The 25,759-nt window shown below is 43.1% G+C and overlaps 1 long non-coding RNA gene and 1 pseudogene across 1 annotated transcript in view; one reads left to right on the top strand and one right to left on the bottom strand.

Moving 5' to 3' along the window:
- Positions 1-25,759, bottom strand: part of LOC140210883 (uncharacterized) — an 86,963-nt gene that overhangs the window by 18,763 nt on the left and 42,441 nt on the right. Inside the window, exon 4 of the long non-coding RNA XR_011889323.1 lies at positions 25,346-25,500. This is a non-coding gene — a long non-coding RNA (uncharacterized lncRNA). The remainder of the gene's footprint in view (positions 1-25,345; positions 25,501-25,759) is intronic.
- Positions 1,310-1,905, top strand: LOC140210882 (ubiquitin-conjugating enzyme E2 H pseudogene; annotated as a pseudogene).

Below are 25,759 nucleotides of genomic sequence, written 5' to 3'. Positions count from 1 at the left end.
AAGGGTAAAGCAGCAGATGTTGTCTATATGGACTTCAGTAAGGCCTTTGAAAAGGTTCCACACGGAAGGTTAGTTAGGAAGGTTCAATCGTTAGGTATTAATATTGAAGTAGTAAAATGGATTCAGCAGTGGTTGGATGGGAGACGCCAGAGAGTTGTGGTGGATAAACTGTTTGTCAGATTGGAGGATGGTAACTAGTGGTGTGCCTCAGGGATCTGTACTGGGTCCAATGTAGTTTGTCATATACATTAATGATCTGGATGATGGGGTGGTAAATTGGATTAGTAAGTATGCAGATGATACTAAGATAGGTGGTGTTGTGGATAATGAAGTAGGTTTTCTTTTTTTTAAGGACACTTGTTATTTATTGCTATTTATTTATTTTGCAGTTTGTTTACAGATCCTGTTCTATGAATTTGCCAAGTATGTCCGCAGAAAAAGAATTTCAGGGTTGTATGTGGTGACACACATGTACTTTGATAAATTTTATTTTTACCCCAGTTCCTTTTTGAAATACCTTCTTACAGTTCTCCCTGTTGTCAATTTTCTATCCCAGCATCATTCTTCCCACTTCTAAAATCTTTATGCAACTCTCAACGTGCAGAGATCCTGGTGGTTGCCTTTTACCTTCACTGGAACACATTTGCCCCGAGTATTTACTGTTGGATGACTCCCAAATACGTCTTTACATTGTACTGCTCTTCATCACCTCGTGTCTCCACCTATTGACTGTAAGATTTACTTCCACCAGGTCCCGGTCTGTGATATTCAGGTTATGTTATCCCCGGTTCAAGACCACAATTTCAATTACCACCTTCTTCCCCCTCCCCCATACCTTAACCCTCTCAGTTAAGCTCACCATTCTCCAGAAATGCTCTCCCATGGACACTATCCATTCACCTGCAGAAGGAGGTGGAAATTCTTTCCTATCCAGAACATTCAGCCTCAGACACACCTTAGTACCTCCAGCAGCCGAAACACGGGCCGCTCCCACAGATGTGATCATCCAGACGACACAGAGTTCCCACGTGACACACTCTTAGATAGGGACATGGAAGTAGGTTTTCAAAGGAAGAGTGAGGAGGTCCTGAAAGGTGAGTTTAGGGAGTTTGGCACCAAGTTAAAGGACAGGACCTCCAGGATTGCAATCTCAAGATTGCTACCAGTGCCACGTGCAGGCGTGGAAAAATGTTTTTTTCTTTGCACCCCATCGAAAGGAATTTTGTGCTTCAATTACACCTGAAAGAGTTTGGTTGTTTTCTGTGTGCTGTGTTCTCAGGGGTTTGGAGGAAGACAGGCCCAGGGAAGGATTTAAAAGCCAACTCACCTGCCATCACCTCCTCAACAGCACGGACATGTCATCCCCAAGTCCGGGGAAAAGACGAATGGACACCGATGTGGTCAAACTTATTGAAAGCAAGCATGAAGTTACCATACTCAGTGGGCTGAATGAATTTGTAGTCAAGTTTAATGGACCACAAGGAACTCCCTATGAAGGTGGTGTATGGAAAGTTAGAGTAGACCTACCAGACAAATATTCTTTCAAATCTCCTTCTAAGGTTCGTGAATAAAATTTTCCATCCAAACATCGATGAAGCATCAGGAACCGTACGCCTAGATGTAATTAACCAGACATGGACAGCCCTTTATGATCTCACCAATATATTTGAGTCATTCCTCCCCCAGCTTCTGGCCTACTCAAATCCAATTGACCCTCTAAAGGGTGATGCTGCAGCTATGTACCTCCATCGACCAGAAGAGTAGAAACAGAAAATAAAAGAGTACATCCAGAAATACACAACAGAGGAGGCACTAAAGGAACAAGAGGAAGGAGCTGGTGTAAATTCATCAGAGAATTCCATGTCTGACTTCTCTGAAGATGAAGCCCAGGATATGGAATTGTAGTAGTGTCACCAACCTCTTTCAAAGAGACAGGTATTTAAAATTATGAGGGGGATAGATAGAGTTGACGTAGATGGCTTTTTCCATTAAGAATAGGGGAAATTCAAACAAGAGGACATGAGTTGAGAGTTGGGGGACAAAAGTTTATGGGTAATATGAGGGGGAAATTCTTTACTCAGAGAGCTTCCAGCAGAAGTGGTTGAGGCAAGTTTGATATTGTCATTTAAAGTAAAATTGGATAGCTATATGGACAGGAAAGGAATGGAGGGTTATGGGCTGAGTGCAGGTTGGTGGGACTAGGTGAGAGTAAGCGTTTGGCATGGACTAGAGGGGTCGAGATGGCCTGTTTCAGTGCTGTAATTGTTATAGGGTTATATTGTTATAAACGACGTAGGTACAAAAATGATACTTAACAGACATTTGGATAAGTGCATGGATTGGAAAGATATAGGAGAATACAGATCAAATGCAGGCTGGTGGGATGAGCTTAGGTGAGCACCTTGCAGGGCATGGATGTGTTGGACCAGGTTCTTTCCAAGCTTTATTGTTCTGTGAGGAATCAACCACTTGGTGGTCTGAAGTTACAAGAGAGCCAGAATGAATAAGGTTGCAGATTTCCTATTAACATTAGGGACGCTTAAGAAACTCTTAGATAGGGACATGGAAGGATAATGGAGCAAAGGGTTAGATTGATCTTAGAGTAGATTAAAAAATCAGTACAACATTGTAGGACAAAGGACCTGTACTATAAGTTAGTGTTTTATGTTCTATGCTCTAAGTTCAGCAGAAATGGATTCCCTATTCCGTGTAACTCTTGACCTCAATTTTATGGTGACCTGAACATTGCTGACAATATTTTATTAATCTTTGTGTCACTCTGATGTTACAGCTCCCAGAGACAATAATTTACCATTACATCCTTCATTCCACCTGACCTGAAGGGATGGGCTGACCTAAATGAGTTTGCACCACTGCAATTTCACTGACAGACACGGCTCCAGATGAGCTCACATATGTTTATCTGAAGTATATTTATTCAGAAGTCTGGCACTCTGCCTCGGGTTAGAGTGATTCATTACTATTTACATGTTGTGCAAGACCTGCCATTCCTGTTAACATCCTGGATGTATTTTATTAGGTAAAAAGGGAATATTGATATATAACTAAGCCCCCCACGCCTGCCCCTTGCTATTCAGCAAAACTTGTCCTATTTGTTCTAGATATAGGATTACCAGAAGACCCTTGTGATCTCGTTACTTTGTGTGTGTGTGTGGCTGTTAGTAAAGCAGACCTGTTGTTTATCCTGCACCATTTGAACTTCATGCTAGCAAGGTTTATAACTACACTCAGCTCTGTCCTAAGGGTAATTCCTAATGCCTGCAATTCCATGATATCTGCTTACACCAGTCCATTCTCCCACACCCCATCACCACTCAATACACAACACTTTGACAATACACTTCGAACAATTGAAGATGCAAGAGTTTTTACTGAAAAGAGACTGATGCACCCGATATGACCTCAGTAATTCATGACTCCAAACTCTGGGACACAGAGTACTCCTCCATGTCCACACTCTCCCAATCAGTTGGGACACCTTGTAGACTCAAGCCCCAGCTGACAGAAAATCTGAGCTGGTAAATTAGGGCAGTGCTGAGGAGGTGATAAAAAATCAGGGCTGCTGCTTTTCAAATGGGGCACTTAAAATGCAGCCCTGCCTTCATCATTAGGGATCATCATCTTTGATCTTCTAACACTCAACCCTTAAATAGAGCTTTACAATTACACAGGCCCTTCAAATCAACATATCCATGCCAATCAAACTGTCTACTTGAACTAACATTTGCCAACATTTGACGCATATCCCTGTAATCTTTACAAATTGCTGGAGAAACTCAGCAGGTCAAGCAGTGGCTATGGAAGGGAATAAACAATCAACTTTTCAGGCCAAGACCCAAGACTTCCCACCAACCCCAGATTTCTAAGGATCCACCATCACCTCTTCATTTCTCAGAACCTCTATCTTCCTCTTATCTTACATTTTCTAAACACCCCAACCCTTCCCCCCTCCTCTGACATCTCTAACTGCTTTCCCCACTGATCCCAAAAAAGAGGTCTTGGCCCAAAACATCAACTGTTTATTTCTTTCCATAGGTGCTGCCTGCACAGTCAATTTCGTCCAACATCAGCAGAACATCTTCTGTCCCTAAACCTTTCCCATCTATGTACCTGTCCAAATATCTTGGTACTGTCATAATTGTACCCATCTCTAACACCTCCTCTGGCAATTCATTCCATTTAACAACCAACTTCTGTGTGAAAAATGATCCCTTTAGACCACCTTACCTGGTGGAAATCAGCATTACCAACAGCTCATCAGATTTTTGTCACACTTAAGATACTGGGGGAACTCATCAGGTTAGGCAGCATTTGTGGAGTGAAATAAACAGCCAATGTTTCCCCGCCGAGTCCCTCCATCAAGACTGGAAAGAGGGGAAAATCACCAGAATAAGAAGATGGGGAGGTGGGGGTAGGAAGGATTACAAGCTAGAAGGTGATAGGTGAAGCCAGGTAAGGGGAAAGTTATGTGGGTGGAGGGGGGGTTGAAATGAGAAGCTGGGGGGTGATGGGTGGAAAAGGTAAAGAGCTGAAGAAGAAGGAATCTGATAGGAGAGGTTTTTGGACCATGGGAGAAAGGGAAGGAGGAGGGGCACCAGAGGGAGGTGATACGCAGGTGAGGAGAAGATAAGCAGTGAAAAGGGAGGCAGAATGGGAAATGGAAAAAGAGAAAAGAGGAGGGGGAGAAATTACTGGAAGTTCAAGAAACCAATTTTCATGCCACCAGGTTGGAGGCTACCCAGATGGATTATGTGTTGCTCCTCCACCTTGAGAGCAGCTTCATCTTAGCAATAGAAGAGCCCCTGGAATGACATGTTGGAATAGAAATGGAGACAGGAATTAAAATGGTAGGCCAATGGGAAACGCAAACACGAGGAAATCTGCAGATGCTGGAAATTCAAGTAACACACACAAAAAATGCTTTTGAATGCAGCAGGCCAGGCAGCATCTATAGGAAGAGATACAGTCCTGACGAAGGGTCTCAGCCCAAAACGTCGACTATACCACTTCCTACAGATGCTGGTCTGCTACGTTCACTAGCATTTTTTGTGTGTGAAGCCAATGAGAAATCCTGCTTGTTGAGAACAGAGCAAAAGTTCTCGAGAAAGCGGCCTCCCAATCTATAGTGGACCTCACCAATATAGAGGAAGTTGCACTGGGAGCACCGGATACGATAGATGACCCTGTTGGACCACAGGTGAAGTGTTGCTTCACCTGGAAAGTCCATTTGGGCCCTGAATGGAGGTGAGGGAAGAGGTGAATGATCACAAAATACTCTGCAGATGCTGGGGTCAAAGCAACACGCACAACATGCTGGAGGAACTCAGCAGATCGGGCAGCATCTATAGAAACAAACAGTCAATGTTTCAGGCCCGAACCCTTCGTCAGGACTGAAGAGGGAAGGGGCTGAGGCCCTATAAAGGAGGTGGGGGGAGGGTGGGAAGGAGAAAGCTGGTAGGTTCCAGGTGAAAAACCAGTAAGGGAAAAGATCAAAGGGTGGGGAAGGGGAAGCAGGGAGGGGATAGGCAGGAAAGGTGAAGAAGGAATAGGGGAAAGCACAATGGGTAGTAGGAGGAGGCAGAACCAAGAGGGAGGTGATAGGCAGCTGGAGGAGGCACAGAGTGAAACTGGGGTAGGGGAAGAGAGGGGGAGGGAATTACCGGAAGTTGAAGATGTCAATGTTTATACCAAGGGGCTAGAGACTACCCAGACTGGCAGAGGTCCAACCCTAACCCTGGCTGGAAGCCAACCCTAGCTCCGCCTCTTCTGCATCATTGCCACATCAGCAATTACACATTAACTCAGGTGGTGGTGGGGAAAGGGAGTTAGGACTCTCTATTGGCTAGACCAAAGTCCGTATACAATAATGTGACAAGATGACCACAGCCATTTTACAACTGACACCAGTAAGTAAGACGTGCTTCACTGCGCTCTTAATTTAACTAAAGCTAACTCTTCTACTCTTTTTCCCACAGCATGTGAGGACTCTGTAATAGTATCATCCCTATCACCAACTCCTGGATGAAATTCGCAGCCATTATGAGGTGTTGCTCCTCCAACCTGAGTTTAGCCTCATCATGGCAGTAGAGGAGGCCATGTATGGACATATCCAAACGGGAATGTGAAGCAGAGTTGAAGTGGGTGGCTACCGGGAGATCCTGTCTGTTGTGGCAGACAGAGTGGAGGTGCTCGACGAAGCAGTCCCCCAATCTGCGTCGGGTTTCACCAATGTAGAGTAGGCCACACCAGGAGCACCGGATGCAATAGATGACCCCAACAGACTCACAAGTGAAGTGTTGCCTCACCTGGAAAAACTGTTTGGGGCCCTGAATAGTGGTGAGAGAGGTAGTGTAGGGACAGGTGTAACACGTATGCTTGCAGGGATAAGTGCCAGCTGGGAGATCCAAGGGGAGGGACGTGTGGACCAGGGAGTCGCAGAGGGAATGATCCCTGTGGAAGGCGGAGAGGGGTGGAGAGGGAAAGATGTGCTTAGTGGTGGGGTCTTGTTGAAGGTGGCAGAAGTTGCGGAGGATAATGTGCTGGGTCCAGAGGCTGGTGGGATGGTAGGTGAGGACAAGGGGAACTCTGTCCCTGTTGTGGTGATGGGAGGATGGGGTGAGGGCCAAGGTGCAGGAAATGGAGGAGATGCGGGTGAGGGTGAGGTGAATGAGCAGATGTAGCCTGACATCAGTGGTTGTGAAGTTATTGGAATCGATTGTTAGGGATGAGGTTATGGACTCGAGGCTGATTAGCAAGATAAGAGCCCATGGAATTACTGGGGAGTTACTAGCATGGGTGGATCATTGGCTGATCAGCAGAAAACAGAGAGTGGGAATAAAGGGATCTTATGCTGGCTGGCTGCCAGTTACCAGTAGATTTCCACAAGGGGGCGGTGTTTGGACTGTTGCTTTTTATGATGTATGTCAATAATTTGGACTATGGGTTAATGGATTTGTGGCTAAATTTTCCAATGTACAAAGATAGGTGGAGGAGTGGGTAGTATTGAGGAAACAGAGAGCCTGCAGAGAGACTTAGACAGTTTTGTGGAATGGGCAAAGAAGTGGCAAATGAAATACAATTTTGGAAAGTGTATGATCATGCACTTTGGTAGAAGAAATAAATGGACAGACCATTATTTAGATGGGGAGAGAAATGCAGAGATGCAAAGGGACTTGAGAGTCCTTGTGCAGGATACCCTAAAGGTTAACCTCCAGGTTGAGTCGGTGGTGAAGAAGGCAAATGTATGTTTTCATTCCTTTCTAGAGGTATAAAATATAAGAGCAGGAATATGATGTTGAGGCTCTATAAGGCATTCATGAGACCATACCTGGAGTATTGTGTGCAGTTTTGGGCTCCTTATTTTAGAAACAATATACTGACGTTGGAGAGGGTTCAGAGAAAATTCACGAGAATGATTCCAGGAACAAAAGGGTTACAAGACAGCGGCTATACTTTATTAGGAGTTTGAAGTGATTTGGCATGTCAACAAATACACTCAAAAACTTTTATAGGTGTACCATAGAGAGCATTCTGACAGGCTGCATCACAGTCTGGAATAGAGGGGCTACTGCACAGGACAGAAAGAAGCTGCAGAAGGTTGTAAATGTAGTCAGCTCCATCTTGGGTACTAGCCTACAAAGTATCCAGGACATCTTTAGGGAGCGGTGTCTCAGAAAGGCAGTGTCGATTGTTAAGAACCTCCAGCACCCAGGGCATGCCCTTGTGCTTTCCAACAATGAAGTTCTTTTGAAGCTCAGTTATTGTTGCAATATTGCACAGAAGACAATCTGCACACAGCAAGTTCCAGTAAACGGCAAAGCAAAGCAAAACTACCACAACTACCTTTCTAACACAAGTAGTTAAAAGGTATTTGCCAAAAACTCACCTACTACTCTTCCAAACAGTTTTGAGGTGTTTCACTATCACTTGAAAGTTTAAAGTCCTATCTGAAAACTCTGACTATGCAACATTCCGACAGTAATTCACAGAATTCTCCGGGGTCATTTTGGTAGCAGTATGCATCCCATCTCAGCCCAATCTCAATCAGACTTTAGATGATCTGAACAATGGGATCAACATGCACGAAGCAGCGTACCCTAAAGCCTTCACCGTCATTTTGGGAGACTTTAACCGGACCAGTCCAAAAAAAATCACTAAGTAATTACCATCAACGGATCACTTGCAATACCAGAGGAACCAACACACTGGACCATTGCTACGCACCATCAAGAGTGCCTACTATGCTATCTCACGCCCTCACTTCGGGAAGTCTGATCACCTGGCTGTACTTCTACTCCCTGAGTAAAGGCAGAGACTGAAGACTGCAGCACCGGTAGTGAGGACCAAGAAGGTATGGACAAGGGAAGCACAGGGGTGTCTACAGGACTGCTTTGAATCGGTGGACTGGACTGTGTTCAGGGATTCACCTTCGAACCTGGATGAGTTGTTACTGACTTCATTAAAACCTGTGTGGATGAGTGTGTGCCTACAAAGACTTACTGTACATTCCCAAACCTAAAGCCGCGGATGAACCAGGAGGAGCATCATTTGCTGAAGGCTAGATCTGTGGCATTCAAGTCTGGCGAACCAGGCCCGTACCAGAAAATCAGGTGTGAATACGGAGGGTGAAGAGGCAATTTCGAACGAGGTTGGAGGTGCCATAGGATGCACGACAACTCTGGCAGGGTCTGCAAGACATTACTTCCTACAAGGCGAAACCCAATAGCATGAATGGCAGTGATGCTTCACTACCAGATGAACTCAACGCCTTCTATGCACGCTTTGAAAGGGAGAACATAACTACAGCTGGGAGGATCCCTGCCGCACTGGATGACCCACTGCTTTCTCACTGTTACCATCAGGTAGGAGATGCAGAAGCCTGAAGGCACACACTCAGCGATTCAGGAACAACCTCTTCCACTCTGCCATCCGATTCCCTGAATGGACTTTGAAGCTTTGGACACTGCCTCACTTTTTTAGTATACAGTATTTCGGTTTTTGCACATTTTTAATAATCTATTCAATATATGTAATTTATTTGTTTATTTATTATTATGTTTTATTCTTTTTTCCTCTCTCTCCCTCTCTGCTAGATTACGTATTGCATTGAACTACTGCTGCTAAGTTAACAAATTTCACGTCACGTGCCAGAGATAATAAACCCAATTCTGATTCTGTATAAGGAACATCTGGCAGCTCTTGGGCTGTATTTCTTGGAGTTCAGGAAAATGAGGGGGGATCTCATAGAAACATTCCGAATGTTAAAAGGCCTGAACAGATTAGATATGGCAAAGTTATTTCCCATGGTAGGGGAGTCTAGGACAAGAGGGCACGACTTCAGGATTAAAGGACATCCATTTAGAACAGAGATGCAGAGAAATTACTTTGGTCAGAGGGTGGTAAACCTGTGGAATTTGTTGCCACGAGCAGCTGTGGAGGCCGAGTCATTGGTGCATTTAAGGCAGAGATAGATAGGTTTTTAATTAGCCAGGGCAGCAAAGGGTATGGGGAGAAGGCAGGGGAGTGGGGATGACTGGATGAATTGGATCAGCCCATGATTGAATGGCGGAGGAGACTCGATGGGCCAAATAGCCTACTTCTGCTCCTATATCGTATCTTATCTTATGGTCTTCCACTTGCAGGGATAAGTGCATGGAGGGAGATCAGTGAGGAGGGATGAATGGACAAGGGAATCATGGAGAGAGTGATCCTTGTGGAAAGCAGAGAGCTGGGGGGGAGGGGTATGAGGAGGTAAGAATGTTGAGTTGCAAGGAGTCCTGGAAAACAAGTCTGCAGGTCATAGAATGAAGTTATCCATGCTGGTTCAGGATCCTGATACTTGTAGGGTAATAGCTGTTCCTGAACCTGGTGGTGGTGTGGGACCTGAGGTATCTGTACCCCCTTCCCAATGGTAGTAGTGAAAAGAGGGCATGGCCTAGATGATGGGGAACTATGATACTGGATGCTGCTTTCCTGTGACAAGGTTCCGCTACAGTAAGTACTTCAGAAGTGATTCATTGACTGCCCAACACACAAGGATGTCAAGAGTATTGTACAAATACCATTCCTTCCTTCTCTGACTTTCTCAGCTTCTTCATTCTGTTGCCAATATTGGAGTCTTATCATAAGACATAACATAAACCACTAGGCCCATCGAGTCTGCTCCACCATTTCATCATGGTTACTTGGACTGTGAGAGGAAACCAGAGCACGTCAGGAAAACCCATGCATTCCACAGGGAGAACATAGAAGCTCCTTACAGAATAGTGCCAGAATTGAACTCTGAACACCTGAATGTCCCAAGCTGTAATGGCATAGCGCATTACTCTGTCATTAAAGAAATTCCTCCTCATATCTGTTCTAAAGGGATGTCCCTCTATTCTGAGGCTGTGCCCTCTGGTTCTAGATTCACCCACTACAGGAAACATCCACTCTGTCCACATCTTTCAACGTTTGATAAGTTTCAATGAGATCCCCCTTCATTCTTCTAAAATCCAGTGATTATAGGCTCAGAATTATCAAATACTCCTCACATGTTAATCCTTTCATTTCCGAAATCATTCTGCTGAAGCTCCTCGGGACCCTCTCCAGTGTCCACACATCTTTTCTTGTAGCAAGTCCTCACAGAGGGCTCACAGAAAACTTGCTTCAAGAAAAGTTGTTTGAAACCACAAAATTGTTTGAAAGCATAAAATGTGGCATAACTTACACATTTCAAAACGCAAATTGACCTAAACCCTCTCCGTGAGTCATTGCTTTAGCTGTGGATTATCCCGCCAGCATTCATTCTTGCTCACTTGCCTCTGCTATGCAAGGAGAGTTCAAAGGCAAGTAGTCAGCTTTGTTCTCATTGGTGCAGGGAAGAGTCACTGAGGTAGGAGGCTGGTTGTGATCGTACGAGTGGTGGAGAAGGAACAAGTGAATAAAAGGCCTTCTTCCGTTTAAGGTGATGCCAGAAATCTCAAGTCAGACAACATAAACTAGTGGATCAGAACTGGAACACAGAATGTAGATCAGAGAGGCCCTTTTACCCATAATTTGTACTGTCTTTTTAAACCTACTTTAAGATCAACCCAACCTTCCCCTCCTGCATTGAACATACAACATAGAAAACTTACAGCACAATACAAGTGCCGAACATGTTCGGTACATAATACGTGCTGTGCCGAACATGTACTTACTTTAAAATTTACCTAGGATTAGCATAGCCCTCTATTTTTCTAAGCTCCTTGTATCTATCCAGCAGCCTCTTAAAAGACCCTATCCTATCCGCCTCCATCATAGTCACCGGCAGCCTATTCCACGCACTCAGCACTCTCTGTGTAAAAAGTTACCCCTGACATCCCCTCTGTACCTACTTCCAAACACCTTAATACTGTGCCCTCTCACGTTAGACATTTCAGCCCTGGGAAAAAGCCTGTGACTATCCACATGATCAATGCCTCTCATCATCTTATACACCTCTATCCTCCGTCGCTTCAAGAAGAAAAGGCCAAGATCACTCAACCTATTCTCATAAGGAATACTCCCCATTTCAGCCAACATCCTTGTAAGCCACCTCTTCACCATTTCTATAGTTTCCACATCTTTCCTGTAGTGAGGTGACCAGAACTGAGCACAGTACTCCAAGTGGGGTCTGACCAGGGTCCTATACAGCTGTAACATACCCCTCAGCTCTTGAACTCAATCCCACAGCTGATGAAGGCCAATACACCATATGCCTTCTTATCCACACAGTCAACCTGCACAGCAGCTTTGAGTGTTCTATGAACACAGAACTCAAGATGCTATTATATTTAACCTACCAAAATGAACCACCTCATACTTATCTGGGTTGAACTCCACTTGCCACTTCTCAGCCCAGTTTTCCATCCTATCGATGCCCGTTGTAACCTTTGACAGCCCTCCAGGCTATCCACAACACCCCCAACCTTTGTGTCATTAGCAAATTTACTAACCCATCCCTCCACTTCCTCATCCAGGTCATTTATACAAATCACAAAGAGAAGAGGGCCCAGAACTGGTCACCATCCTCCATGCAGAATATGACTCATCTACAACCATTCTTTGCCTTCTGTGGGCAAGCCAATTCCAGATCCACAAAGCAATGTCTCCTTGGATCCCATGCCTCCTTACGTTCTCAATAAGTTTTGCATGCGGTATCTTGTCAAACGCCTTGCTGAAATCCATATACACTATATCTACTGCTCTACCTTCATCACTGTGTGTAGTCACATCCTCAGAAAATTCAATCAGGCTCGTAAGGCACGACTGCCTTTGACAAAGCCATTCTAGCTATTCCTAATCGTATTATGCCTCTCCAAATGTTCATAAATCCTGCCTCTCAGGATCTTCTCCATCAACTTGCCAACCACTGAAGTAAGACTCACAGGTCTATAATTTCTTGAGCTATCTCTACTCCCTTTCTTGAATAAGGGAACAACATCCGCAACCCTCCAATCCTCCGGAACCTCTCCCGTCCCCATTGATGATGTACAGATCATCGCCAGAGGCTCAGCAATCTCCTCACTCGCCTCCCACAGTAGCCAGTGGTACATCTCATCCGGTCCCAGCGACTTATCCAACTTGACGCTTTCCAAAAGCTCCAGCGCATCCTCTTTCTTAATGTCTATATGCTCAATCTTTTCAGTCTGCTGAAAGTCATCCCTACAATCGCCGAGGTCCTTTGCCATAGTGAATACTGAAGCAAATTATTTATTAAGTACCTCTGCTATCTCCTCCGGTTCCTGTTAGAGGAGGAGATAGCAGAAGTACTTAATGAATACTCAGCTGAGAAGTCACAGATGGAGTTCAACACAGATATTGTAAGTGTGAGGTGGTTCATTTTGGTAGGTCAAATATGTTGGTAGAATATAGAACTAATGGTAAGACTCTTGGCAGTGTAGAGGATCAGAGGGATCTTGTTCATGTCACATCAGAGGGTCTGAGTCCGTAGGACACTCAAAGCTGCTGTACAGATTGACTGTGTGGTTAAGAAGTCATACGGTGCATTGGCCTTCATCAACTGTAGGATCAAGTTTAAGAGCTGAGAGGTAATGTTGCAGCTATATAGGACCCTGGTCAAATCCCACTTGAAGTGCTGTGCTCAGTTCTGGTCACCTCACTACAGGCCGGATGTGAAAACTATAGAAAGGGTGCAGAGGAGATTTACAAGGATGTTGCCTAGACTGAGGAGCATGCCTTATGAGAATAGGTTGAGTGAACTCGGCCTTTTCTCCTTGGAGCGACAGAGGATGAGAGGTGACCTGACAGAGATGTATAAGATGATGAGAGGCATTGATTGTGTGGATAGTCAGAGGCCTTTTCCCACAGCTGAAATGGCTAACACGAGACATTTTTAAGATGCTTGGAAGCAGGTACAGAGGAGATGTCTGGGGTAAGTTTTTTATGCAGAGAGTGGTGAGTACGTGGAATGGGCTGCCAGCGATGATGGCAGAGACAGATACAATAGAGTCTTTTAAGAGACTCCTCGATAGGTATGTGGAGCTTAGAAAAATAAAGGGCTATGGGCAACCCTAGGTCATTTCTAAAGTAAGTACATGTTCAGTGCAGCATTGTGGGCTGAAGGGCTGTATAGGTTTTCTATGTTTCTTTGCTTCTATCTGTCCCTCGAGGCGCTGGTGTGACTACTTGCCTGTAGCTCCTCTCTATCACCTCCTCACTTTCCCTGACCAGACAAAGGTTGTCAGGCTGCATCTCCAGTTCCCTAACTTGGTCCCTAAGGAACTGCAGTTCAACACACTTGGCGCAGATGTGGCAGAGAGGGAGGCTAGGAGTATAGAACACCAGCCTCACAGACATACTTCCTATTCCCATTCTTCACAAGTAAGTTACCACGCCTCGACCCGTTATCGCCGAAGCTCCATTGAGCCAAAGACCTCCTGTTTTGTTTCTCTCTACTCCAATGCCCGCCCTATAAAGCTGTCTTTTTTTTAATATTCTTCCTGCCGGTCTACCTCGCTGATGTCCATGCGCCTGAGCAGTCATTCCTTGATCTATTTTTCTATCGTCCATATGGCTATCCAAGAGTCTCTTAAAGGTCCTTAATGTACCTGCCTCTACCATCACATCTGGCAACGTGTTTCATGCACCTACCACTCACTGGTAAAAGAAAACCCTACCTCTGACCTCTCCTCTATATTTTTTTCCAATCATCTTAAAATTATATCCTCTCGTATTAGCCATTGCCACTTGGTAAAATACACTGGTGGTCCACTCTATGCATGACTCCTAGTGTCTTATACATCTCTAACAAGTCATCTCTCATCCTCCGTCATTCCCAAGCGAGAAGTCCTAGTTCACACAACTTTTCCTCATACAAAAATGCTCAATGATCCAGGCAGCATCCTGGTAAATTTCCTCTCCATCTCCTCGAAAGCTTCCACATCCTTCTTATAATGAGGTGACTAGAAATGAACACAACATTCCAAATGAAGTCTAACCAGGGTTTTACAGAGCTGCATCATTACCTTGAACTCATTTTCCCAATTAATGAAGCTCAACACACTGTATGACTTCTTAGCTACACTATCAACTTGCATGTTAACTTTTGAGAGGTCTATGGCCTTGGACCCAAGACAATCCAAGGATTCACTAACCTAAAGGATATTAGGTAATATTGTGTTTTTATAATAAATTAGTAGGGTTAGGGTCACCATAAGCAAGAACAGATTTTCACTAATTGGATTTAAATTCTGCAGCATTGCGGACATCTTCCAACATAATATGTAACCAGGTGACCACAGAATATGTTTTTTTTATTGTTAAAGTGCACTTGTATATTCACCTTGGTAATGCTAAAACAGCTGCCTGTGCCTTTAAGAGAAAACAGTGATGCCATTTTGCATGGGTGGAGTGGAATGAAGAGTTGCCGTGTTCTAGAAAGGACGACGCTCGAATGCTTTTCCCAGGTTTGGTGAGGAAAGGTGAATAACGCTTGATAATATCCATGTAAATTCATTTATACTTGTTTGTAAATCTAGAATATCAGTAATTTGACATGTTTTACATGTGGATGTTAGATTTTCACAAGTAAATTGATTAGCACTGGATAGTGTGATTGCAAAGTTCCTTAATTGGCCTACTAGGTTAGTTTTTTCAGTAATTCAATTACAAGGCAATATATTGTAAAAGTTTATTTGTCTTTCTTTCTTTATTGTCTCATGACTAAATGTGAATGTAACAGAGTAATGTGAATGTGTTAATCTCTGTTCACGTAGCGTGAGCAAGGAGAATTCGTTTCAAGGTCTAGCCTATGTGTGTTTGGAAGTTAGGCACGTGTTCCAAATGTAACTATATCTCTTAGCTGAGATGAGATGTATTTATTCATATTTTTGATGTTGTGTATAAATTATAGGGTTGGCGGGATTCTAACGTTGTTTGTGTTTTTTTTAGATTTGCCACTATCATATTGGTTTTGTATATTTTGTTTTAGCTATTTTCATACTGCATACTTAACAAGGGTTTGGTCTGAAGTTAAACTAGGATTGTAATAGTGGGAACAGATTTTTTATTTTGTCATTTTTATTTTGATACCCTCTTTCTGCAATAAAACATCTAAAACAGATAAAGGAATTTAAGACCAGAAAAAGTATTTGTTGTCCTGCATGTGTATTTTTCCCTAGGCTACAAAATATATCTCCTTATCTTTAGTCTGGGTTCTTAGAGCAACAATACAATAAAGGGTCTGAAGGATCATTGGGAACCCGAAACACCCCAACCACAATCTATTCCAGCTGCTACCATCCAGGGAATGGTATCGGAGCATAAAAGCCAGGACCAACAGGCTCTGGGACAGTTCCTTCCACCAGGCTATCAGACTGATTAACTCACGCTGATTTGAGCATATTTCTATGTTACATTGACTGTTCTACTTATTATAAATTACTATGATTACATATGGCACATTTAGACAGATGTAACAAAGATTTTTACTCATATATGAGAAACATGTAAGAAATAAAGTCAATTTAATACTGTACTATTGTATCAACTGCCAATAACATTCAAAGTCATATGTAAAGAAAAGTCAGTCAAATTTATTATCAAAGTATGTACATATGTGTCACCATATTCTACCTTGAGATTTGTGTTCTTGCAGGTATTTTCAGGAAAATAAAGAAATACAACAGAATTTTATGAAAAACTATACATACAAACAACCAATGCTCAAACCAAGACAAATTGTACAAATACAACTGGGAACGTGAGTTGTAAGAAGTCATTGAAAGTGAGTCTGTAGGTTGAGATGTGATGAGGGGAGTCGTCCATGCTGGCTCAAAAGCCTGATGGTTGAAGGATAATTGTTCTGACCTAACTCTTGACTTTGGTCCTGAGTGGTGTCGGACCTAAGGCTCCTGTACCCTCTTCCCCAATGGCAACAGCGAGAAGAGAGCATGGCCTGGATGACAATGACTCAGAAAGGTGGCATCCATCATTAAGGAACCCCATCACCCTCTTCTCATTGCTACCATCAAGGAGGAAATATTGGAGTCTGAAGACACACGCTCAGAGTTTTTAGGAACAGCTTCTTCCCCTCTCCAATCTGAATGGATCATGAACCCAGGAATACTAACTCAGTATTTTCCCTCTCTTTTTACGCTACATATTTATATAATCTATATACACTATTTATTGTAATTTACAGGTTTTATTATCATGTATTGCAATATACTGCTGCCACAAAACAAATTTCATGACATTGCCAGTGATAATAAACCTGATTTCTGAAACTGAATCTGGAGGATGCCTTTGATGATGGATGCAGCTTTCCTGGGGCAGTGCTCCACATAAATGTGTTCACTGCGGAGGAGAGCTACACTGTTAGAGGGAGAGTGGAACGATAAAGACACTCTTCTACAATACTTCTCATCCACTTTCCAACATCTAACTACACTTTACAAAAAGGATACACAACAGAGGAAAGGGGCCTTTGTTAACCCTCCTACCTCCTATTTTATGCTTAATGTGGGTGAATTAGTTGTGTCGGTCTCTGGGGTTCCTTTGGATTCTTCAGCTGCGTGGAGAGGGGGAGCCTGCTGCATGGGCGACAAATTGCTCTCCATATCGTATCGCCCTGGCTGTGTACCGACTTCGACAGCTAGGACACAACATCCTTGGTCGACCTTGACCAACGAAGGGTCTCTCTGTATGAATTAAACAAAATATTCTCCTTGGCTCCTGTTCAAAGGGCCTGTGAAACGATATAACATTTGATACAGAATGAAAGTTAACAAAGCAAAGTTGTATTGCATAGGGATGGAAGGGAATACAAAGTAAATTCTCATTACTTGCTGTGCTGAAAAATATCACCTTCAAGGATGGAGCAGTTAATCCAAACTGCATTTAGCCTGAGGTTGCATTCCTCCATAATCACATCCCCAAGGATATGAATCCTGCTTTCAGAGTCAGAATTGTGCTAATAACTAAAAGATCGAGTTCCAAACCAAGTGCAAATTCTGATACACTGCCGTGCTTCTCCTGGGGCTCTGCAGAAATCGGCAGTGTGCTCCATTGCCTTGCTCCAAAGCAATTACTAACGAGAAGGTGAAAGAAAGACCAAATGGATTACACCCCAGTGAAGAGATTGTGGAGGCATTATTAATGATCTTTCAAGAATTACTAAATTCTGGAACAGTTCCTAAGGACTGGAAATTTGCAAATGTCATTCCACTCTTCAAGAAGAGAGGGAGGCAGAAGAAAGGAAATGATAGGCCAATTAGCCAGACCTCAATGGTTGGGAAGATATTGGAGTCCTCTATTAATGATGGGTTACTTGGAGGTGTGTGATAAAATAGGCCAAAGTCAGTATGGTTTCCTTAAACGGAAATCTTGCCTGACAAACCTGTTGGAATTCTTGAGGAAATAACAGGTAGGATAGACAAAGGAAAGTCAGTAGATGGTATTTACTTTGATTTTCAGATGGCCGCACATGAGGCAGCCGCAAAGTGCTGCACATGAGGCAGCTTAACAATACAAGAGCCCATGATATTACAGGAAAGATACTAACATGATTGGCTGAGAGGATAGGAGGCACAAAATGAGAATAAGGTGGGTTTTTTTCTGGTTGGCTCCTGGTGACTAGTGGTGTTTTGCAGTGGTTGGAATTGGAACCGCTTTGTTTTACATTATATTTCAATAATTTGGATGACAGAATTAATGGCTTTGTGACCAAGTTTACAGACAATACAAAGACAGGTGGGCGGGCAGGCAGTGTTGAGGGTGCTGTGAGTCTGCAGAAGGACTTTGGTAGATTGAGAGAAGTGGCAGATGGAATGTAGTTTAGGGAAGTGAATGGTCATGCACTTTGGTAGAAAGAATAAAGGCGTGGTCTATTTTCTGAATGGGAAGCAAATTAAATTATCTGGGGTGCAAAGGAACTTGGGAGTCCTCATGCAGGATTCCCTAAAGGTTAACTTGTAGGTTGAGTCGGTGGTAAGGAAGGCAAATGTTAGCAGTCATTTTGAGAGGACTGAAATATAAGAGCAAGTATGTGATGCTAAAGCTTTATAAGGCATTGGTCAGACTGCACTTGAAAGCAGTTTTAGGCCCATTATTTAAGAAAAGATCTGCTGGCATTGAAAAAGGTCCAAAGATGGTTTACATAAATGATTCCATGAATAAAAGGGTTAACATATAAGAAACATTTTTTGGCTCAGGGCCTGTATTCACTGGAGTTCAGAAGAATGGGGGGGAATTTCACTGAAGCCTATTAAACATTGAAAGGCCTACATAGAATGAATGTGGAGAGGATGTTCTCTATAGTGAGGGTGTCTGGGACGAGAGGGCATAGCCTCAGCATAGAGGGATGCTAATTTAGAAAAGAGATGAGAAGGAATTTCTTTAGCCAGAGGGTGGTGAATCTGTGTAATTCATTATCACGGACAGTTGTGGAGGCCAAGTGATTGAGTATATGTAAAGCAGAGGTTGATAGGTTCTTGGTTAGTCAGGGACTCAAAGGTTATGGGAGAAGATAGGAGAGTGAGGTTGAGAGGGATAATAAGTCAGCCATGACAGACCGTACTCAATGGCTAAGTGGTGTAATTCTGTTTGAGTACAAAGTTCAGTACAAATAAGGTTCACCAGATTGATTCCTGGGATGGCAGGACTTTCATATGATGAAAGATTGGATCGGCTAGGCTTATACTTGTTGGAATTTAGAAGACTGAGGGGGGATCTTATTGAAATGTACAAAATCCTAAAGGGATTGGACAGGCTAGATGCAGGAAGATTGTTCCTGATGTTGGGGAAGTCCAGAATGAGAGGTCACAGTTTGAGGATAAAGGGGAAGCCTTTTAGGACTGAGATTAGGAAAAATTCTTCACACAGAGAGTGGTGAATCTGTGGAATTCTCTGCCACAGGAAACAGTTGAGGCCAATTCATTGGCTATATTTAAGAGGGAGTTAGATATGGCCCTTGTGGCTAAAGGGATTGGGGGTATGGAGAGAAGGCAGGTACAGGGTTCTGAGTTGGATGATCAGCCATGATCATACTGAATGGCGGTGCAGGCTCGAAGGGCCGAATGGCCTACTCCTTCACCTATTTTCTATGTTTCTATGGTCTATCATTTAGACAGGGTCAGAATCAGCAGGATCTCTTGGTCCGATGTGGATGTGCTGAGCATGTCAGGGAAGGGGAACAAGGTAAGTGAAGGGTGCTGCACCAGTACGAGTCTGGATTTATATGGTGACTGTAGAACATCCCATATGTTCGTGACGCAGGGCTTTGACCTAATACGCCAACGACCTCTTTCCTCCCGCAGATACTGCTCCATCTGGTAAGTTCCTCCCGCAGATTGTGTGTTGCTCCAGACTCCAGCATCTCAAAGCTCCTGTGTCTCCATTCAGATAAAAGTCTCCAAGCCAGAGAAGGTGATACTTAGGTGGGTGAGAGGGAACTAGTGTAAAGTGTAGCTTGCTGAGTGTGGAAGAGAGGTTTCAGGAAAGCTACCAACGATGGGAGAATGCCCAAGAAGCCAGAGATGAGTGAGCCTAGAGATCTCTGAGTTTCTTTGGGGGTTAGTTGGTAACTGGTAGTTAATTCATTATTATCACACTTCCAGTGAAAGACTTGTTTTGCATGGAATCCAGACACATCATTTCACCACACCTGTGTATCAATGGTGTACAAGGGAAAAGCAGCAACAAAATGCAGAGTAGAGTGTTACAGTTTCATGAGAAAGTGCCGTGCAGGCAGTCAATAAGGTGCAAGACCACAACCAGGTAGATTGTGATATCAAGCGTCTATCTTATACTGCAAGGGCCATTCAGTTGTCTTATAAATACTGCAAAGAAACTGTCCTTGAGTCTCTTTACATCAACAGTGCTGTGGTTAAAGCATTCGTCTAGTGATTTGAAGGTCGCTAGTTTGAGCCTTGGCTGAGGCAGCATGTTGTGTCCTTGAGCAAGGCACTTAACCACGCATTGCTCTGCGACGACACCAGTCCCAAGCTGTATGGGTCCTAGTGCCCTTGCCTTGGACAACATCGGTGGCGTGGAGAGGGGAGACTTGCAGCACGGGCAACTGCTGGTCTTCCATACAACCTTGCCCTGGCCTGTGCCCTGGAAACTTTCCAAGGTGCAACTCCATGGTCTCACGAGACTAACGGATGCCTATATAGTCTTACAGCACCAGTGACCTGGATTCAGTTCCAGCTGCTGCCTGTAAGGAGTTTGTACGTTCTCCCCATGACAGCATGGTTTTCGTCCGGGGCCCGTTTCTTCCTACATCCCACAGACTTATCAGTTACTAGGTTAATTAGTGGCATAGATGTACTGGAGCAGTGCAGGCTGATTGGGCCAGAAGGGTGTAATGGAGCAGTGTAGGCTGATTGGGCCAGAAGGGTGTAATGGTGTGGTGCAGACTGGTTGGGCTGGAAGGGTGTAATGGGGCAGTGCAGGCTGGTTGTGCCGGAAGGCTGTAATGGGGCAGTGCGGGCTGGTTGGGCCAGAGGGGTGTAATGGTGTGGTGCAGACTGGTTGGGCTGGCAGGGTGTAATGGGGCAGTGCAGGCTGGTTGTGCCGGAAGGCTGTAATGGGGCAGTGTGGGCTGGTTGGGCCAGAGGGGTGTAATGGGGCAGTACGGGCTGGTTAATCTGATAGCGTGCTGTATCTCTAAACAAAAATAAAAATAAACTGTTCTCAGGAAAGTGATACTGAGGCAGAAAGTCAGCCATGATCTTATTGAATGACAAAGGAGGCACAGGAATCAGAAAGCACACTCCTGCCTCCATTTCTTATAATACATGTCTACCATTCTAACCATGTAAAGATGTAATGAGATGCATAAAGAACTGAAAAGTAAAATTGGCTCCCAGGCCTAACATTCAAGGTATCATAACACAGCGATTATTTTGATTAACTTGTAATCAGATTGTTTGGTTATTGGCTCTAGTTCAAGTTCAGTTTATTGTCATTCAACTGTCATACCGCCAAAGAAAACAACATTCCTGCAGACCAAGGTGCACAACACAGTACATATAGCTCACTCACATAACACATAAGGTAATATTACGACAAATAAATTAACAACTATTAAGGTGCATATACAATACAAGTGAAAAAGTAAACAGTATAACACTACTGGCACTTCATGTGGTGGCAGAGAGTTCTTGATGTTTATACCGATGAACTTGAAAATAAGAACATAAACTAATAAGGTAACAGAATGACAGTGTGAAAACATGAATTCAGCCTCCTTACCCACTTTGACCTCCATAAGTGTCCAGACCACCCAATATTGTTGACTCTTATCTCTCTCCTCATTGCAGGGTCGATTATGGATGGACGATAAATGCTGGCATTTCCAATCTACACTCTCCATTTAAATGCAGAATAAAATCTATAAAATTTAAAGTAGGAAACACCTAGCAGGTCAGGCAGCATCTGTGGAAAGAGAAATCTATTAATATTTCAGGTTTGGGAACCTTCGCCAGATCTTTTGTCTGACAAAAGATCTTGGACCTGAGATGCTAAATGTTTCGTTTTCACAGCCTATGGAGTCACTTTCAAGGACTTTTCATCTCATGTTTTCAATATTCATTGCTGATTTATTTATTATTGTTTTGTTTGTTTTTTTCTTCAATTGACACGGTTTGTTGCCTTTGGTATATTGGTTATTTGCCTTTGTTGTATGCAGTTTTTCATTGATTCTATTGTATTTCTTTGTATTTGCTGTGAATGCCCACAAGAAAATAAATCTCAGGGTAGCATATGGTGACATATTTGTACTTTGGTAATAAATTTACTTTGAACTTTGCTAGCGGCCTTTTCTCTTCTTATTTCAAATTTCCAACATCTGCAGTTTTATGATTTTCCAAAAGCATTGTTACTCTCTGTTACTAGTCTGGTAACATCACAACTGTTCTACAATGTTTACAAAAACAAAGCAAGTAGTTTGGCCCAAAACACACACAGAATATAAGCAGCAAAAAAAAAGAAAAAATTCCACTGCTTAACAAAGAACATTTTTCAATGGTTGTGGTAATCCAAATAAGGTAATAGAGGCACTTGAATTACTCAAATTAAAATTAGAAATGTGAGGGAGATTATGATTGGGATGGGCTTCATTAACAAAATGATTTTTCATCAATTTGATTTCCTTTTATGTCTGTCCTCACTGGATTTGGCTTTCTCAGGAATCTATTATGAAGCAGAATGAGGGGAAATTTATTCTCTGCTAATTACACAGAACACTGACAGCAAAATATGCATGTTGACAACACTCTGCCTCTCCAATTGCAGGAGTAGAGCTGTTTGATAAAGCACTTCAGGGATTTTAGGTCAGTTCTGAGGCAATATACTAGAAGGGAAAGTCTGTACTCAATAAGAATAGCTTACCAGGTAGGATATTGAGTGAGAGAATAAACAGACCTACACCAACCGGTGACATATTGAGCTGACATGAAAACCTTACAGAAATACTGTCGTTTTTATTTCATTAACGTGTAGACAAAGGATTTAATGTCAGATGAGTTATCCTGCCACAATATTTATATAAGTTCTTAATCTATCACCTTTCAGCAGAAACCAGCATTAAACTAAAATGAATTGTTAGGTCTGGAGTAGAAACTGTTTCCATTACCTGGACCAAATCTGTCAGTTCTGAGGCACTTTTCCAACAGGGGCTGAAATGGAGTTCCGCTCTACCAGAAAGAGTCATAAAGAGCTCTTGCTTTGGCAAAGCTGGATGAAGTAAGATTACAAAAGTAACTGAATACCATTTTAATTTATTAATTTCCCTTCCTTTGCTCCACGGCCCCTTACAGGGGTCTCTTTCTGCAAAGTCCTTTCTAAGCTGTGAGACGTCTGAATACCCTCCCACCATCCAGTGAATATTATTTATAAAAGTGCCAGTAGCAATATACTTCATATATTTAACTACGTGTTGTAAATGTACTTTATGTGAACTTGTGTATCTGCAGAATTTTTTATCTGCTAATTTTATTGTGTTAATATGTGATATATGTACTGTGTTTTTCACCTTGGTCCCTGAAGAACATTGTTTCATTTAGCTGTATACATGTGGATGATTGAATGACAATGAACTTGAACACTTTATTGCACTGGAATGCTCAGACAGTTTCTCAAACTATACCCATATGAGGGGAGTTGATGTAATGGGGGAGAGGCCAAACAAGATTAGTATAAGCAGTGATTGATGGTTATTACAGTCTTGTAAGGCTTATTTTCCTTCTGTTTTACTCTTTGATTCTCTGTCACCCAGCCTGCTGTCTTTATTTGAGGTTTATAGCATTGGATTATCCAAGTTCCAAGAGGCCAAGTGACCATTCTTAGCTCGTGGTTCTCCCTTTTCCTTAACACAAGAGATTCTGCAGATACTGGAAACGCAGAGTGACACACACAAAATCCTGGAGGAAGTCAGCAAGTCAGGCAGCAGCTACAGAGAGGAATAAACAGTCAACATCTTGGGCTCAGATGCTTCATTGGGACTGAAAAGGAATGAGGAAAAAGTCAGAATGAATGATGGGGGAGGAGGGGCAGGAATACAAGCTAGAAGCTGACAGGCAGCAGAGGGGAAAAGGTGATGAAGTAAGAAGCTGAGAGGAGACGGGTGGAAAAGGTAAAGGGCTGAAGAAGAAGGAATCTGATAGGAAAGAAGTATGGATCATGGGAGAAAGGGAAGGAGGAGGGTTACCAGGGGTTGTGATAGGCAGGTGAGGAGAAGAGAAGAGGTAAGAGGGGAGCCAGAGTGGGAAGACAAGAGGGATGGAGGAGGGTTGTCCTGGTACATGTGTCGCTCTCTTTTCTTTGACCTTGTTACATCCTCCCCCTCTCTACTACATTTGAAACAAAGACCAAAAGAGTACATTGTGGGAGATGTCACAACTCCCCCGAAATATCGAATGAAATCTCATTTGAATTCACATGCAATTAGTTTTTATCACTAAAGCAGACAAGCCAATTGATTGCACTTAATTGCCTTCCATGCAGAAGACATTTGGAGGATGATAAGATAATTCTGATAACGGAAGGGCTTGCACGAAACATGCTAAGGAGATTTCTTGCATTTCTCGTTACTTAAGGGGAGGCCAGAGACGTTGTTCATTAACATTTGCATTTATCACCACTGTCATCTCTGCAAACCTCCCCCACTACTTCCCCTGCAATATTAAGAGTCAGTGCCACTACACTGAATGTATTTCAAAGGCTTCAGGGATCAGATTAATGTGCAGCTTCTTTACACTGCATGCATCAGTCGCCACTGAACATCACGCATATTAGTGATACCTCAGTATTGTGATCTTCTGATACCTCTTCTGTGAAAAATCTCAATCCTAAATTTAGGTTCTTGTTCAAACCACTTTCCCTTATTAGTGTTGTCTTGCCTTAACCAGAATCAGCCTTGGCTGAGTCCAGGCACTCACTCTTACTGGGTCCAGACACGCGCCAGAGAACTGAAGGGAAACCTATGTCTTTGGGCACAATGTTGAGTTGAAGTTCAGTCTGCTCTTTCAGTAAATGGTAAGTGATTTTGTGGTAAAACTTTGAAAAAGGGCAGGAAATTCTTCACTGTTTACAACACAACATTGATATCAAATTCTACAACTTCTGGTAACTTTCTTTACCTGCTGGTATCAAAACTAGACTTTACACAGTAAGTCACCCATCTGTGAGATTGGCTCAGTTTTCCTCTTTCCATTAGCACGGTCTGACTTATTGCGCATATTCAGCAGCATCGAAGTTTACTCTTTAACTACCACCATTAACCACTGCAGATCTCCACAGCAACCCTGGGCTCACCGTATTTATCCTTCCCCTTCATGGCAACTCAAAAATAACTTACTTTTCTCTCTTTCCTGGTCCTGATGGAAGGTCTTGGATCTGAAATGTTAACTGCTTCTATTTTCACAGGTGCTGCTTGATCAGCGAAGGGTTTCCAGCATCTCCTGTTTTTTTTTTGTTTCATTGCAGGAACTCCATCTGTCATCACATCACAGTCTGTGGAGTCGAAGCATACAAATATTCCAGAAACAGTACACAATTCCCACCCAAGTAAATATTTTAGTGAGCCAAAATAATTTGTAATCATATAGTGCTGATGGTTCCTCAAGGTTGTCATAGCCGAGAGGGGTGTGGTGGTTGTGATAAGCTCCTACTACCTATTAAATGCTCTCAATGGTGTGTGTCTCAAGTAGCCTCTGACAACCAAGCCATGCTCCTGGCTTTCACATTTGGTTTAGCTACTAAGCCTTGTGAA

This window comes from Mobula birostris, chromosome 16 (assembly GCF_030028105.1).
Source record: "Mobula birostris isolate sMobBir1 chromosome 16, sMobBir1.hap1, whole genome shotgun sequence".
Lineage (NCBI taxonomy): Eukaryota > Metazoa > Chordata > Chondrichthyes > Myliobatiformes > Myliobatidae > Mobula > Mobula birostris.
Note: the sequence above shows the minus strand (reverse complement) of the source record. Positions and strands in the feature narration are given on the sequence as shown.